Here is a 16,268-nt window from a genome sequence, read left to right as displayed (position 1 = left end):
GCCAGCCGGGGCGCCCCGCCCCGCCTCGCGGCTCCTCCCCCGCGGGGCGGGGCCGCCCACGCCACGAGGCCGCCGCTGCCCGCGCGCCGGGGGCGGTGTCGCCTCCTCAGCGAGTGCGCGCGGCCCCCCGTTCCTCCCCCGCAACGGCGACCGTTAACGGCAGAGGCGCCCAACCGCCTCGCACGTCGGTCCCGGCCGCCCTCGGAGCGCTGCTTGGGGCGGGGGGGAGGGGTGTTCTCCTTTCTTCCTTCCTGACTACATTTGTGAGACACCGAAGGGACATTTTGGCCATAGTAACACTCCTTTTGAGCGAGCTCCTGCAGCTCAGTACCACTTCTCAGCACCCCCATGCTAGTCCCAGGTTTAAGTATGTAGCTGTAGATTCCCTGTGGATATGGGACAAAAATCCAGCAGGCCTAAGCAAAATGACTGTTAATGACTACATGCAGAAGTGCTTGTGATTTCTCCCCTGACTAAGGAGCACAGCTGGAGGTTGACATCAACTGCCATTGAGAAACATCTTTTTCTCCTTCCCAAAGGAGCATTCTATGTAATTTAAGTTAAGAGAATTTGTTGTCTATTTTTTTGCATAGTTAATACAAGTGAAGTCATTTCATCACTCACAGAAGTATTTGGCACCATTTATTTGCCCATCCAAAGGCTCCCAGCTATAATCCGTCTTTCCCCCTCAAAGCTGATTCTTCCCTATTATCAGTATAACATGCTTAATCCTACAGCTGATCATCTTTTGCATATTCCCAGTCTAAAACTAATCTTAGCAATTTGTGGAACACAAACTTAGCTGCCTTTTCACTCAAACTTTGACATGCCTGTGCAGGACCTATGCAAACAGGATCAAAGTAGAAGGATACGGTAACTCTACACAATTCACAATGCTGATCACAAACTACTCCAGAGCTTTTGTTGCAGTTGGGAGTCACTTCAATGCAATTCCAGGCCTGGGCATTTCAGCTGCCACCCACACTGTCACACTGCTCTACCAGCCAGTTGCCTTGTCTGCATGGCCTCCTCTGTCCTGGAGTCATGATGACCAATCACTGCCCTGTCAATAACAGCAAACACCTAAGTTTAGGTTCTTTGATGTTGCTTAAATGCAGAGCTGACATGCCTAGCAAAAAGGTCAGACATGCTTTCCTGGTCACACTGCTACCTTTAGCCAGCTGGTGTGACTGCAGCTGGACCTGTGCTGAGGTCTTTCTTGCCTTCTGAAGAAGGAAATAGAAATTTCCATAGCTTTGCCCAAAAGCCCACATGTGTTAGGGTATCATCTTCGTGGTGTGGAGAACAGTAGTCCATCTGCAGGGCAAAAATGTGGAGCCTTTACCTACTGCTGCTCTTTAAGCACATAGCCAGAGATGCTCAGCAGCATGAATGGCCTCCTGACCAACACCTGCCCATCAAAGGGACAGAAGCTGCTGTTCTTCCCAGCCACCAGCATCACATCAGATCACAGCTTAGTTTTCCTAAAAAGTAGTCCCAATCATCCAAAAAAAAAAAAAAAGTGTTCTACAGAATAGTGTTCTACAGAATAGTAAAAAAAACAAGTTATGGGACCCCAGATGGGGAATAATGGGACTGACTGCTTTTACCTACACCACTTTGGGGCATTGTAAGATTGCCCAACAGTAACACTGAAAAAAATCTGGCCTATCCTTACCCACAAGACTGCATACATACTTCAGAGAAAAAAAAAAAAGCTCCATACAGAAACAATGATTTATGATAGCAAGTGCTTGCCAGGACAGTTACACTTCCATCTGCATCAAGAACAAAGTGCAATTCACAAAAGATCTGGAATTCAGGAACTTCCAATCTGTTCTCTGCATAATAAAAGGATTAATTTTCTTCACAGAATCTTTTTGCCTTGGAGAATATACAGCTGTCTATGCACAAAAGACATTTTAATTTTGTTAGAGATAAAATCATTATGCTATTTATGACAAAGGACAACATATGCATTCAAAGCTATTAATACCCTGAAAATTTCTCTGCATAAACCCCATCTATTTGTATTTTATGAAGATGAAATCAGAAGAGATGAACTGAATACTCAGAAGGCAGGGCACTCAGGTTGTAACAAAGCACTGGTACTTTGAGGTTCATGAGCAGTCCCACCATATCACTTCCCTTGATATTTCCATCCACTGGATCTACTTCCTATACATGCCATTATGAACCAGATATTTGAATAGCAGAAAGTTACATATCATCAAAATTTGCTGTTCTGGCAAGATCTTCGGGTATCCGTACAGCAGAGTGAATTTCAGTCTCCAATTTATCAAAGATTTTGGTGCATTAACCAAACTTTAGCTTTGGGTATGTATGGATGCTAAACCTGTGAGTAAGCTCACCAACATCCACCAGCTGCTACAGAGACAATCTGCTATTATACATGGTGAAAACACTAATGTTCCTCTATCTGACCTCAACCCAAAAAGGTAAACTGGCAATCTAAATTACAGGGGATAGGTCACTGAAACGCTTCCCTATCTAAGGAGGTTGGATTTCAGGATGCTGATCTTCATTCTGCAGTATTTTAATGAGAATTAAATATATTCCAACTGTTTGGTCTGTATATGGCTTGTGGACAAACTGATGTCTCCTTCTGATATCTCATGGAGCTTCTGTGAGATGAGCAGAGGCATGGGAAAAACAGACATTTATTTACAGACTAACATAATGTAATTGAAAAAGTTTATAGATAAAGGAATAAACAATGTATACAAAAGGCAAATGGAAACGTTCAAAAATGCACAAACACTCCCCCCTTTCCACTGATGAGAGAGGTGTTACCAGCCTCCTCCTAAAACTGAATTCAGGAAGGAACAGCTTCTGGTTATCACTCCTGAAAAAACATCTCATCTTTTAGGGAGGGCCTCAGCAACTAACAAGGAACTATTGAATTTGGCCTTAAATTTGACTTTTCTTCTCATGACCCTTTGATTGAGTCAGAGCAATTGTAAGGGCTTTTGCTGTTTTTTTCATTCTTAGACAGAGCAACTAGACAGGGCAACTACACATCCTTCACTTTTCCAGAAACAGGCTGCTTTCTCAAATGGGAGATTCTGCAGAGAGCTTGGCTCAGGGCTGTCATACAGACAAGTTAGAACACTCATAGTACAAGATCACATTTTTCACAGATGTTTTTGAAGAACAAGAATTAATGAGGAAGTAAACCCAAAGACTCTACACAAAATGCCAAACAGATCCCAGCTACTGCTTTTAAAAATCATGACAACAATGGAATTTCTACAGTGCCTTGGGGTCCTGGTTCTGGGCACCCAACTTTGTCAGAAGCTAAAGTACAAAGGGTTTGCATGGAAAGGATCTGGTATGGTTCCACTGTCTCAGGTGAGACAAAAAAAGGACAGGTTTAAGGGGTCTGCTGATAATTTAGGGGATAACAGAAGGCATGATGGTTTCAACTCTAACACTTTCTATTACTCTGCTGTCTTTCAATGGATAGCCTGAAGAGTAGAAGAGATGAAGAGAAAAATCTAATGGTTGCATGTCAGCTAGATCTGTCCCTTAGGGCTGTCTTATCCATTACATGTTTATTCAATACGAGTTCTTCTCAGGAAAAATGCCCCAGTAGACAGTTTTAGCATTTTTACAACAGGATGGTTACACTGTATCTGAATTTTACTGGTAAATAAATTGAAATAAAAACAAAAAGTGCAATACTAACTTTCATACTATGCATTTGAGGAAGAAGAGGTAAACATGATAGGCATTCATTTGAAGATTTTACCATAACTACATACTGTTAGATTGTACCAGATAGAAAACTTGTGTTCATGTACCTCTCATATCCAAGATTTAAGAATACTTATGATTTAGGTTACCTAGAAAGATACAAAGAACACTGAAGCTAAATAACTAAAAGTTTGCTGAGAAATAACTAATTCATGTCACTGTCCTAATTAAAAAAAGCAGGAAGCTAACTTGTTCTTAGAAATCACTCAAGCAGTTGTACTTCTGTGCTAATGTTTCATGTCCTGTATGTCTTTAAAATTTTTAAAGTTTATGCCCTAAGTACAGTTTAGCAGTGCTATTTGATAATTAGCAGGAACTGAGCTGGCACTTACAACTACAAGGAGTTACAAACACAGAAACCAAGTAAAATAACAGAGGAAAGGGAACAAAGGAAAGCAAAACATAACTTGGCTATTTCGCACTACCAAAACCATCTTTCTAGCAAGAAAGAGCAAAATATTTCAAGTCTCACAGCAGTATCATCTTTATCCTTGAGTCTCCTTTTTTCCTGTCTTGGTTCAGGACTGCATGTTCCTGTTTTATCTTTAAATCAGCCATGGATTATTAATATCTGAGACAGTCTTCAGAAAACTTACAGCTGAATAGTTTGATTTTTTTCTAGAAGACAGATTCCTATGTAACAGCCATCTATTCTTCCAATCTTAATATTGTTAGTGTACCACTCCTTTTCATGTTTATGCAACTCATAGGAGTTGAGTTAATCAGGATTTGTTGTGCCTCCTTCAATGATGTTGCATCTGCAGGAACTTTACTCAGAAGTGTGGCACAACTCACATTAATTCAGCCGCTGACATCTGTCAGAGGAAAAGTACATTGACACTTTGGTTTCAGTCTCACATCCTTTTACTGCACAGGTGCAAGTGAGCAGGAAGAGAGAACTATCACTGTGTTTGCACACAAGGCTGCAATCTTGCTCTTGAGGGTTTCACTCATATCTAAGCTGTAGTAGATTTGAGCTATATGACAGTAATTCAAATATTTCATAGAGAATGTTAGAATGAGATACCACTTCTGGGGCTACTTCTCCAATCTAACAGTTTGTGGCTCCACTTTTTTACACAAGAGTTGTAGCAGTTTGAATCATTCCTTCCGTTACACTGTTGGGCTGCGGCTGTGTTGCTCAGCTACCTTCCTGGCTGCTATACAAAGTCTTTATTCTCCATTTAGCAAAAGGTCATCTCTGACAATACCCCATTCCTAGAAAGCACTGCTTTCAAGTTGCTGATTACAGACTCAGATGCTTTGTTTCATTCTAATGCTTTTAAGTATTTCAAGAAACTATGACAGTTCTTGAAGGAAACCCTTCGAAATCCATTACTTATGCATGTGTTTTGCCACCATATAACTGCAGCATGATGCCACCTGGATTTCTGGGACTGTTTACAGCATTTTCTGTTTAATAATAGGTGGATGCCTATTCTTTGTCATTGCTACATATACAACTTTACAGCATTTAAGTTCTCTGCAGGGAGTCACTCAATTCAGTCCTCAAACACACTATTTTGCAGCATGTTGTATTCAAGTTAAATGTTATGTTTTCACCTCTTGCTCTCAGGTATAACTTCCTGATTATAGCACACTTAGCCTCATCCATTTCAGCAATAATCAAGCAATCAGCAATTAAAGTACATGCTCTCTAGGAACATCACCATGTTTTTCATTCTCCTCCCTGCCCCCCCCACATATACACACTTTTATTGGCCGATTAAACCCCAAATAATAATAAGTCCTATATTGCTTCTAGGGGTTATTAACCAGACATGGCAGAAGATGCCTTATCTGTCTGTACTTGCCAGCATTCCCCTTTCTTCTGCCTAGCATCATGAAAACCTTCCTTTATTTTTCTGAGTAGAGAAGACTGCATGCATGGCTTAGTTGTAGGATTTCTAAAATAGATTTGAATCTCAACAAACAACTTGAACACTTACTTAGTGTTGCCTATGCCATTACTCCTTCCCTCCTTTTCCAAGCCCCACTGCCGTGCAACTGAAGCACACCAATCATGGGATTAACATACAGGCATCTCATCCTAACAGGGCCCTACATGATCACAATAGAGCTGTGAGTGCATGTCAGAATAAGAACGAACAGTTAATCAAGTCCTTTGCAATAATCTACAGACACAGTCAGGCAAAGACCACGCCACATGAAAAACATCTATGACATGGACTGGCAGAAAGGCCAAATCAAAAGCAGTTAGCACTCCTGAGGTAATAAACTGTAATTATTAACCAGTCTCCAAAGCTGGAAACATTTACAGCAGGACAAAAATGCTGTAAATCTCAGAAGTACATAGTTAAATATAACAGTTTATTCTGTAATTACATTCTCTCCAACAGCTGTTAAATGCTGTTAAACTCTCCTGTGTGGTTAGCTACCTACAAAAGTAGCTTTAGTACTTGTGGGGTAGGTATCACCAGCTGGCAGCCTTCGGCTTGTGCTTCTAAGTGTGCAAAGAAGGTGTTTATTTTGAGCAGAAATAATTTCTTATTGTCTTTCCTTAATGGAGAGACTGCTGCAAGCAGCAGAAACTACAGATTAAGTGTGAGGCTGAAACTTCTGAAAGTTTGTATGGGGCTACACTCATGGAAGAATGTGCACAGTATAGATCTGTAAATATGCTAAGAAAATACCCATACCATGCACTGCTGATTTTTCCCCAACAGAAAATACCTGTTTCCACTTTGCAAAGGTTTAGCAGGCACCTCTGTAGCCAGATTGCTTCACCATGCACACATTAGCACAAGACCCATCACCCCTTTTGCTCAGTGCCACTGGAAAGGGAGCTTGAATGATACCAAGTCATATCTTATGACATCATACATCAGTTCTGATCAAAGTTTGTTCATAATTTACATTTTAAAGTACTTGTGAATAAGATCTTATACTATTTGGGCACATGAACAAGTTGCTTAAAACATAGCTTTTGTTATCACAAACTAAAGTCTCTTCTAATGACCATTACATTGATAATCAATTATATTAACAGTATATCCATCCAGGTGTCATTCCAAATACAATTTAAAGTTTGAATAGCACATATGAGGTACAGAGAAGCAGCCTTAAACCAGTGTTAAATATTAAGGCAGCAGCCTTGCCCTGCTCTGCCTTTCCACATAGCAGCCTGGAACACAGGGCAATGCAGTGAGTTTGTTACAGGGGTGCACTTGACTTTTTTTTTTTAAAAAAAAAAAAAAAAAGGACAATGATTGGAAGGAACTGCCAGTTGAAGAGTTGGAGAGAGCACCCACATTTGCCTCCCTAGTTAAGTGTGCTATTTGGCTAGTTTATTTCACTGACTTAAAGCTCCATTCAGTAATTTTCCACTAGCATTAAATTCTGAAAAGAAATTTTACAGAAGAGCTTAGAATGGTCCCCCAACACAAAGATCACAGATTGCTTGAATTCATATCATTGCTTTTATTCACATTTTAAAACTACTCAGATGAGAGTACAAATGCCCTGTTAAGTGAGTAGGTGCTTAGAACAAGCAAAAGCCTCAAAACCAACCATTAGAATAACTGCACACATATACAGCTGCACCCCAGTGTCCTTTACGATCCCAAGCAGCTCCTTCCATCTCCCTGGAACAAGGCAAGCCATTCTCACAACACTTTATTGGTTCTAAGAGTAGCCAAGGTCCAGCTGCTCTGTCTAGACAAGCAGCACAGCTTCCTCCCCTCAGTCCAGAGGAACCAAGTAGAGAAGAAAGTGAAACAGGCCCTGCTCTTCAAGAGCTCCATTCCCAGGGTCTCATGAACCTGACTAGAATCAGGATTGCACTTTTTAAAACAGATCCCTTGGGAGCAGCAATTGGCTTCCTAGGCAACCACAGCAGGCACAGGCTTTATTATTTACACAGTGATGGGGGCAGGGGAAAGGAAGATGAAAATGCTCTTACACATTCACACAAGGGTTTCCTAGTTCATGAGTGTTCTTGCTGAAAGCTGCAATTTTGTTAAATTCAGCTAAAGTGGCAGGCAGAGTTATTTGGAGCAACAGCTTCCTAGACTTCCATCACTAGAAAAAATGGGAGCAGATGGTTACATGCCAGCAAAGCTGGCTTTAACAGATCTGAATGTTTTCCTGCACCTGAGAAACTCACAGGTGCCTTGTTGGGGAAGATGTCTGGCCCCTCCAGTAGACAGAGGGCTGAGAACTTGTCCATGAAACCAAGTTAGTTTTAAACACGTAATGCTTATTTTTCACTGTTGTATTTAGTTCTGAAAACTGCCAACTTTAAAACTCAAATTAGGAAGTCCACCCACCCAGTGCAGGAGACCACCTCAGCACTGGAATTATCACTACCAGCTTCCCCATTTACTAATACACTTTGGCCATGCTCATGAAGGGCCTCAGTGAGATATGGGAAGGGATGGCAGTTCCTTCCAATCATTGTCCTCCTGTTTAAAAAAAAAAGTCAGGTGTACCTCTATAACAAAACCTGTCCCACATTAATGTATTTCTACCAAAACATAAAGATAATACCTCAGGATACTTGATAGAAGTACAGATAATGGTTGTATGTCAACATACACTTATTCATTCCATACCTCTTGCACTATAAAACTTCACAGAATAGCAGATATTACATATCATTGCCATAAGCCTAGTCAGCAACACCAGCTGAACCCAGCAGGTACAGATTCAGTTGGCATACTAACATGATATTCCATCATATAGAAATGTCTACATACACACAGATATAACATGAACATGAAGTAGAGACACTATCTGAATGAAGACAGTAATATCAAATTATTTGGTAGTCCTCATTTCAAGTAATGCAATGATTTAATAACTTAGCTTCCTATTTCTTTGAACAAATCAATTGGAGGATGCAGGACACAGCCTGGAGCCGTGTCCTAGTTTAAGTAAAGATGAATAGCACAATAAGACTCACTTTCCCAAATTTAATCCTTACTACTTAAAATGAACACTGGCTGTGATATATTGTGAATCAGTGGAAGGCTTCTCCCACACATACTGTTACCAGTTGAGCTCTCAACTGGAACATAAACACAATTGCACCAAGGCAAGAGTAGTCATGTATTAAGCAGAAAGTTAGACAGTTCAACATAGTCTCTTAACTATTTAGAATTTTCAGGTCAGGAATACACCTCTTTTTATGCCTTGCTTCTGCAGTCTGAAGATACATATTTCAGGCTGCAGCCTCCTTTGCTATTAATAAACAGAAGGCAACTGCCCCCAGAGTTGTAGGAGCAAAGAAATTGGGGCAGAGCACAGAAAGTGAATGAGTAGCATAGCATTTTCTCATAGTGAGAAAGGAAGTGGCAGAGTATGGTTAAGGCTAGCTTCTCTTTCTATTCCCATGTAGCGTGAACATTTTTAACAATTTCCTCCTCATTGCTTTTTCAATGAGGCCAGCCAAGTGAACAAATCCAGTAACTTAGGTGTCATTTGAATCCTAAGAAACTTACTTTACAACAAGGAAAGGTAAAAACATTTTGGTTTTCCATCCAACCTGGATGAGCCTAGTGTTAACACCAGTGATGAGCAGGCAAACAACAGTATCCCAGGCAGTTCAAGACAAGAAAAAAGTAACTGCAACACTGCCCAATTCCTTTCAGGTCACTTCAGCCTCTCCTACTCCCTTAGGAGTCCTCACACATTACATCCTGGAAGAATCCTATCTATAAGGATTCTGTAACCAGCCAATTCCTAATCCTTTCCTTTTTTTTTCCCATAAGGCCAGAGTACTTGGTTTTTCCACATACACTTTTCAGATACTACATGGTTGAAGTCTCAGGGATCTAAGCCAGAGCTTCATCAGAATTAGGCTTTGACAATTTAACTGAAGTAGAACAGAGATTGTTAAATAAATAGAAAGTGAAAATAAACATGCACACATTCAGACACACAGCCTTTTAGGGAATAGTTTCACAATAAACTTCAATATAGAGGTGACAGATCTGATCCTGAAACTTCTATGTAGGTGTTTTGCACAGCTCAGGCAGCTCAGAGCAGCTTAGACACTACCAACCAGGTTCTTCTCCCAGAATGAGGAAATTCTCATCTCTTCCTAAAACTATTTCTCCTAGCAGAGAAAATAGTTCAATCCTAGCTAATAAAGCCTTAGTCCAGCCTTTTTGCCAGGATATAAACCAGGTAAATCCAAGGACCATAGTCTGGAAAGGTGTTTACAGTCCCCATTCAGATTTTGATGAAAACTTGGTAGCATATTACTAGATCCTCATGCCATAAGTGCACTTACTTTCCTGAAATCTAAAGCCATCTCCTAAAGCTGCCCCCAGATCCCTTGCTTAAGGCTCCTCCTCTTTATTCTCAGAATACCATTTAGCATCACTTTTTACATACATGGACAATTCTGCCACCTTCAGTACCACTGCTGTTGATTATAGCATCATTTAGATCAGGAAGAGTTGTACTTACCTCAGGCTTTTGAAATCCAGCTATCAAACCTTCCAAAACTGGTGACTGTTCAATGCCTACTCTATTCACCATGCTCTCATGCCACAGCTGCAGACTGCCAGGGCACAGCAAGGCCAGTTAGTCCCCAGGGGACAGAAAGCAGAGAACAGCAGCCCAGTTAGCAGGGCAGAATTTTGCCAGCCAGCACCCCATCCCGCTGCCCCCAAGCAGGGCAGGCCAAGTAATGGTAGCCAGGTTCAGCCAAGGGCTCAGATCTCCAGGAAAGCTCACAATGTTGAGGCAGGTCTGAGATCAAGCTGACCCATAGGTCAGACCTGGTGCTACCACAGAGAGCTATATCAGACCAACATCTCTCCTACATAGCTCAGACAACAAGCAAGGGTGCTGGGCTGAGCTTAAATGGGCTCCTGGGCGGTGTTGGGTGGGGACCTCAGGTGAGGCTGGTCAGGGCCATTAGGGCCTCTGAGCGCCCTCAAGGCCTTGACACATACTTCTTCCCCATGTGAACCTCTGGCAATATTTTCTTGTTTATGGCAATGTCCAGTGGCTTCTTCCTCAGTGAATTGTGCTGCATAGTTATCAGTTCTTTTAATATTCTCCTGATAGCATCACTGGCTCTCAACAACCAGCTCTTAAGAGATTTCCACCATCAGTTCAAATACACATGAAGAGTGCAAACAAAGCAAAAAAGGCGAAGCACCAGGATACGAAGCAGAAGTGCTTCACTATGTCGGGAGAATGATGCCTTCCCACAGCTGAGGAGCCAGTACATGCAATGGGATGGCAACAAAATCTGCTTTGATGCACCTGACAATTGCTTGAAAAAAGTGTAACTTCTGAAGTGCTCTATAAAATCATAGATGCTAAGAAGGCTACTTGGAGATTGCCCTTTATTGCATATGTCATAAGGGCAAAACTAATACTTTTATTTTTAGTATGTTAAGTACAGCATAATTTTTAGGTTAAAAGAGCTAGTAACAGGCCAAATGATGGCAGTAGAAGTCACCAATGTCTAGCATGAATATAGAGTGTGTCAGCAGTCAACGTCCATGAAGAGTGTGCCTGCCAGTATAAATTGTTTATCATTGTCATTCAGAGAACTCACATTTTTTCCAGAAAAAATACAACTTATTTGTCTTATTAGTTTTTACATACAGCTAACTAGCAGGATTCAAGGGCAGAAGAAGATCAAGAAAAGATGGGATACCAAAAATGGGTATTGAGTCAGGAATGTGATAGAGAGAAACGAATTATGTACTGTGTTGATTAAAAAAAAAAGACTATTTAATAACAGTCACCACAGAGAATAGCTAAATAACACAAAATGTATACATGAGCATCATATTGCCCATAACGAAAAAAATCAACCAAGCAATTGCCCAGATGCTAATTAGTTCAAGTAAGTGTCTGAAAACAAACATAGTCATATGAATGGAGTTGTAGGTAAGAAACTGATGAATCCCACAATCTCAAATGAAGAGTGACCCAGCTGCAGCAGCTTTCCTAGATTTTCAGATATATCTTCAGATATAGAAGGGGGGGGGGAGAATGTTATTGCTGCTATGTAGAAAAAATCTGCAGGCCTCTTTAAGTATGAATTAGCACTCATACCCAAGCTATCACAGTATCTGCCCAGGAATCAAGGCCTGAGGGATCCATCAAACTGCTTGTCTCAGTGTAACATGACAAGGAGTACGTGCCGTGGGCCTTCCCAACCTGACAGACAGGCAGAGCACATGCACTCTCCTTTCAGGCTGCCACTGCTGTGTTCAAAGGTCTACAAACACCTGATTTCGAACCTCCTCTCCATATGTGCGCTACAGAAAAGCTGGGATTTGGGTCTGTGTCCCAGTGCTACCCATTTATATACACTGTGAGCTACAGCCCAAGTGCAGAGAAACTGGAGCTGCTGCCTCTATCTCACTGGCCGTCATTAAAGCAAGCACCCAGTGCTTGCACAGCTGCAGGAAACCAGGGGATTATTTTCCTGACAGCACTGAAGAGAATAAAGTTTTCTATTTTGAGACTTTCATTACAATTCTCCATTTCCAATAGTTTGATATTTCTCTCCAGAAGCTTGAAAATAAGATTAGCCACTGAAGTTTGTCCTTCATTTTTGTCAAACATTGATGTTCTAAAATTGAAATTGAAACCACATACAAGTGTATTTTTCCTGTATGCACTGCCAACCTTAGTAGATTCTTTGAGCTTTTAAAGTAGTATGTATTGGTTGTGCTTTTTTTGTAGCCTGATTTCAGACACACAGACAGGACTCCTCCACGTCTGCAGTGACCTCAGTGAAGTTATACCACATTTACGTAAGCTAGCATGACTAAGGGAAGGAGAACTAGCCCTCTTTTTAGAAGAGAGATAGCAATGTATGCCTCCCATAGGCATGTGCAAGTTCTGACTGAAGAAAGCATTTCTATATTTAAATGCATACTTGAGTTCCACGGAATTTCTGCTAACATTAGGTACATGTTTAAAAGTTATTTGAAAAACAAATTTTCTCTCAATTGGCATGAATATAAGGTAAGCTGGCTCTTAAGTGCGAAGCCAAATGGTAATTATGAAGATGATCTGAGGTGTCTGAAAGGAAGTCAAAAGCAGAAGCCCAGCTGTGTCAGGTATCTCAGTTAAATTCTGGTAAAACTTTACAGCCTTCCAGGGAGGAACCATATGCAATTGGAAAAAATAACAACTAAAATTAAACTTACAAAGGGTGTGCTATGAAACTTAAATGTCTTCTTTTGGCTGCCCATACTTAGAAAAGTAAAACCACTGTCTAGGCCTTAGCCTGGTTCGTGCATTAAACCTTCTGTGAGTAAAATGAGACTGCACTCTTTGTAGGTAAAATTGGTTATTTTGCGTGTGAGGAACAAATGCTTATTTTTTAATGGATTGAGAGAGAATATGTGTTTCTCTAAAGGTACTGTATCTAACTTTTAGAAGCCTCTATTTATAATGTATTAAAAATACTTTTTCTTTTAGATTGTTCTACTCTAACAAATTAGAAAAGCCCTAAGAGGCGGAAGATATTTAATAGCAGACTTTTAGTAAGTCTTCAAAATCCTACACTGATTAATTTGTTGATTAAATGTAGTAGCTTTCAGCCTCTCAACAGCTTTCTCATTTAAAACGGTAACTAGGCAGCAGAATCAATAAAATATATCTTCACCCCAAAAGAGCAGCACCAGCAGTCTTGGGCAGTAGTAAACAGATGTTTTCCCTTCTCTCATGTACATAATTACTTCTTCTCATAATAAATGTTCAATTCATAATCCAGTCTCTGTAGGGTTTGGCAGACTTTAGGTCCTTGTGATACTGGCTCTCATTATACGATGTTTTAAGATCTAATTTATCACAGCACTTGTCACAGCAGACAATATTCTGTTTAGGGCTGTTTTGTTCTAAGCCAATAGGCGGATGGGGTCATATACAACATGTAAGTGAGAAAGCTAATTTAACACTCCAGTTGCTCAAATAAATGCTGAATAAGGAACAGTTTGAGATTTTGTGTGTCCTTCCTGTGGCTGATAAATGCAAAATGACAATTTTCCTCTCTGATTAAACTTTTAATTTCTGAACAGATGGAGGTGGGTAAGCAAGTGGCTTTGAGGACAGGAGGAAAACTTTGCTAATCTTTACAATGATTGTCCCAAAGACTGAAAGCAGAATACTTTGCATTGTATCTATGATACTGTTGTCTCACTAATGGCACACAGGATCATACAACTTTGACTATGGCAAAGTACCAGGGATCCCAGTGACGTTCCCATAAAGCTTGCATTAGAAATGGAGACTTACGGTGTACTTAATCGCATCCTCTGAAAGACTTTACTATGTGCCAGTTGGCAGCAGCATATACGGATTAGAATAGCAGTCTGGCAAAGTGCGTCTAAATTTGTACAGTTTAGATAAACCAGCACCAGAAAGAAAGAGAAATGGAAGAAGGATCAGGCCTCAATCCACTAAACATAAAGAGTGTCAGAATTACAATGCCTCTGCCTTTCCTCAGCACAAACCACTGCTATCCCAGGACCAGCTCCCGTCGGGGATCGCAGACCATATGGCACATGTGATTACATCCTGTGCTTGCCCCCAAAGTCAACAGAAGACAGACATAAAGGCATTCGTAACTCAGCACCCTGATAAGACAGAGATGAGACTGAGATTCAAACAAGGTAAAAATGTGGCGGTATGCTGAGGAATTTACTTGCCTGAAGAGAATGAGACAATGTTGTTGCCTGCCTGCTTTAAAAAATCTGAAAATGAGTAACTCTGAAGTTACATAAAGGTCCAGAATGATACAATATACTCTGCTTTCAGTTTTGCTTCTTGCTTTTTTGTCTTTTGGATTCATTCATGAGACAACCTTCTAAAGGATCATTGAGTATCACTGATTATATTTTGTTTTCAGTTCACTGCTATATTTTATTTTTATGGCCTTTTCAATTGCCTCCAGACGGATGCTTTTAAAATGTTTTTAATTGTATCCATTTTGGTTGAAAAAATATGAATATGTGGAGTACTATCATTATTGAAAGGTGTCCCATATCTTCTTCTTCTTGGCATTTTTTTCCACTCTTCAATATAAGATTAATTGCCCTATTTGTTTTCTTTGGGGGGGGGAATGCTTGTTGTTGTTGTTTTTTAATGTAACAGTTCCTGCTGTCCTTCTAACTGTGTGGAATGAGTTAAAAGCCCCACCAAACCTGTAAGGGTGAAACTGTTCCAGGAAGTCTCAGTGCAAATGACTGCACTTACTGTGAGCAAAGACTGGAGCACAACATAATCTGGTATTGGCTTTTTTTTTCCTAGTAAAAAGATTTGACTGGAGCTTTAGCAGCAACTAACCACTCTGCTTTGGTTTCTCTTCACCTAGTTTTGACAGTAGCCTGTAAAATTTAATGGTTAATATTTAAGGAAACAGAGCCTTCTTACAGAGCCAATAATATCATGTTGCTTCAAACATCAAATTAAATCTGCTGTGGGCTCAGCTTCACTATGTAGCACAGTGACTACAGTTTGTTCCAGTCCTAGCACATCAAACCAGGCAGAATATATTTCTAAGGCAGCTCATTTGCGTCTCAGACCCCAGCCACCATTCTCCACAATGCTGTAATACTCCCGCTTCAAGGTTTTGCCAGGTTTGTTGTCTATGCTTTTGTAATTACTACATATCTAACAATGAAACTGGTGGCAGTTTGTTTTCCTGTTTGTACCACTGCAGGTAGCACCAGCTGGGCACTGACACTTTTGCCTCTGAGTAATCTCAATGGGATGTATCTCTTCAAGCATCAAAAGCTGAGTTGCATATTCACAAAAATTGGCAGGAAGCTAACTTAGGAAATGAAAAGCTGGTCAAGTCCTGTAGTGAAATACAGGGAAGAAGAGATTCTCCTCCAGGCAAAGTAGAGAAAGTCATAATAATTTTCTTAAAAGTCAAGGCTTGACTCTCATGTAAACTGTGAGAAGGCACGCTACCAGGAATAGCATTAGCTCCTGGATGGACATTACTGCACAAGCTGCTTTCTGGTCATTCTGTCAAAATGGCAAAACCTTTATGGCACCACACAGGCCTACTCTTGAAGCAGGCAGAGGAGATGTAAAGAGATGTAAGGCAATCAGACCAGCAAACGACACGCCAAACCTTGGATGCAGTAACAAAGAACCTAGTATTTAGATCATGATGAAAGATGTACGTTCCCCAGGAACAAGGTTAAGTATTGCTGCTAGAAGAAGGGTAGTATAGGAGATTAAGTTCTTCAGTTTTAACCGTTTTGGATTTCCAACATATTTAAACTGCATCGTACAATCTAAACGGTGTTCCCAGAAACTTTGCACTTAGACTAAGCTCCACTATGGAAATTATTAGTAAAGTAATCAGTACTTTTTACAGACTGTGTGTGTCTTATGCATTGGTCATCTTATTACAAGTCTGAATAAGATCTATGAATGTCTCTCACATCTGCTGGCTTCTGGTATGTCTGAAGAGAAATCGTAACAGTTGAGTAACATCTGAGGTAAGAAATTGAACTGTTTTATGTTATGAA

At 40.5% G+C, this 16,268-nt stretch overlaps 1 protein-coding gene across 3 annotated transcripts in view; it reads right to left on the bottom strand.

Annotated features, from left to right (window-relative positions):
- PXYLP1 (2-phosphoxylose phosphatase 1) overlaps positions 1–16,268 on the bottom strand; it is a 107,243-nt gene that overhangs the window by 54,020 nt on the left and 36,955 nt on the right. The gene's annotated exons all lie outside the window — the stretch shown is intronic.

Source organism: Rhea americana, unplaced genomic scaffold (genome assembly GCF_003343005.1).
Source record: "Rhea americana isolate MKP2758 unplaced genomic scaffold, rheAme1 scaffold_14, whole genome shotgun sequence".
Classification (NCBI taxonomy): Eukaryota; Metazoa; Chordata; class Aves; order Rheiformes; family Rheidae; genus Rhea; species Rhea americana.
Note: the sequence above shows the minus strand (reverse complement) of the source record. Positions and strands in the feature narration are given on the sequence as shown.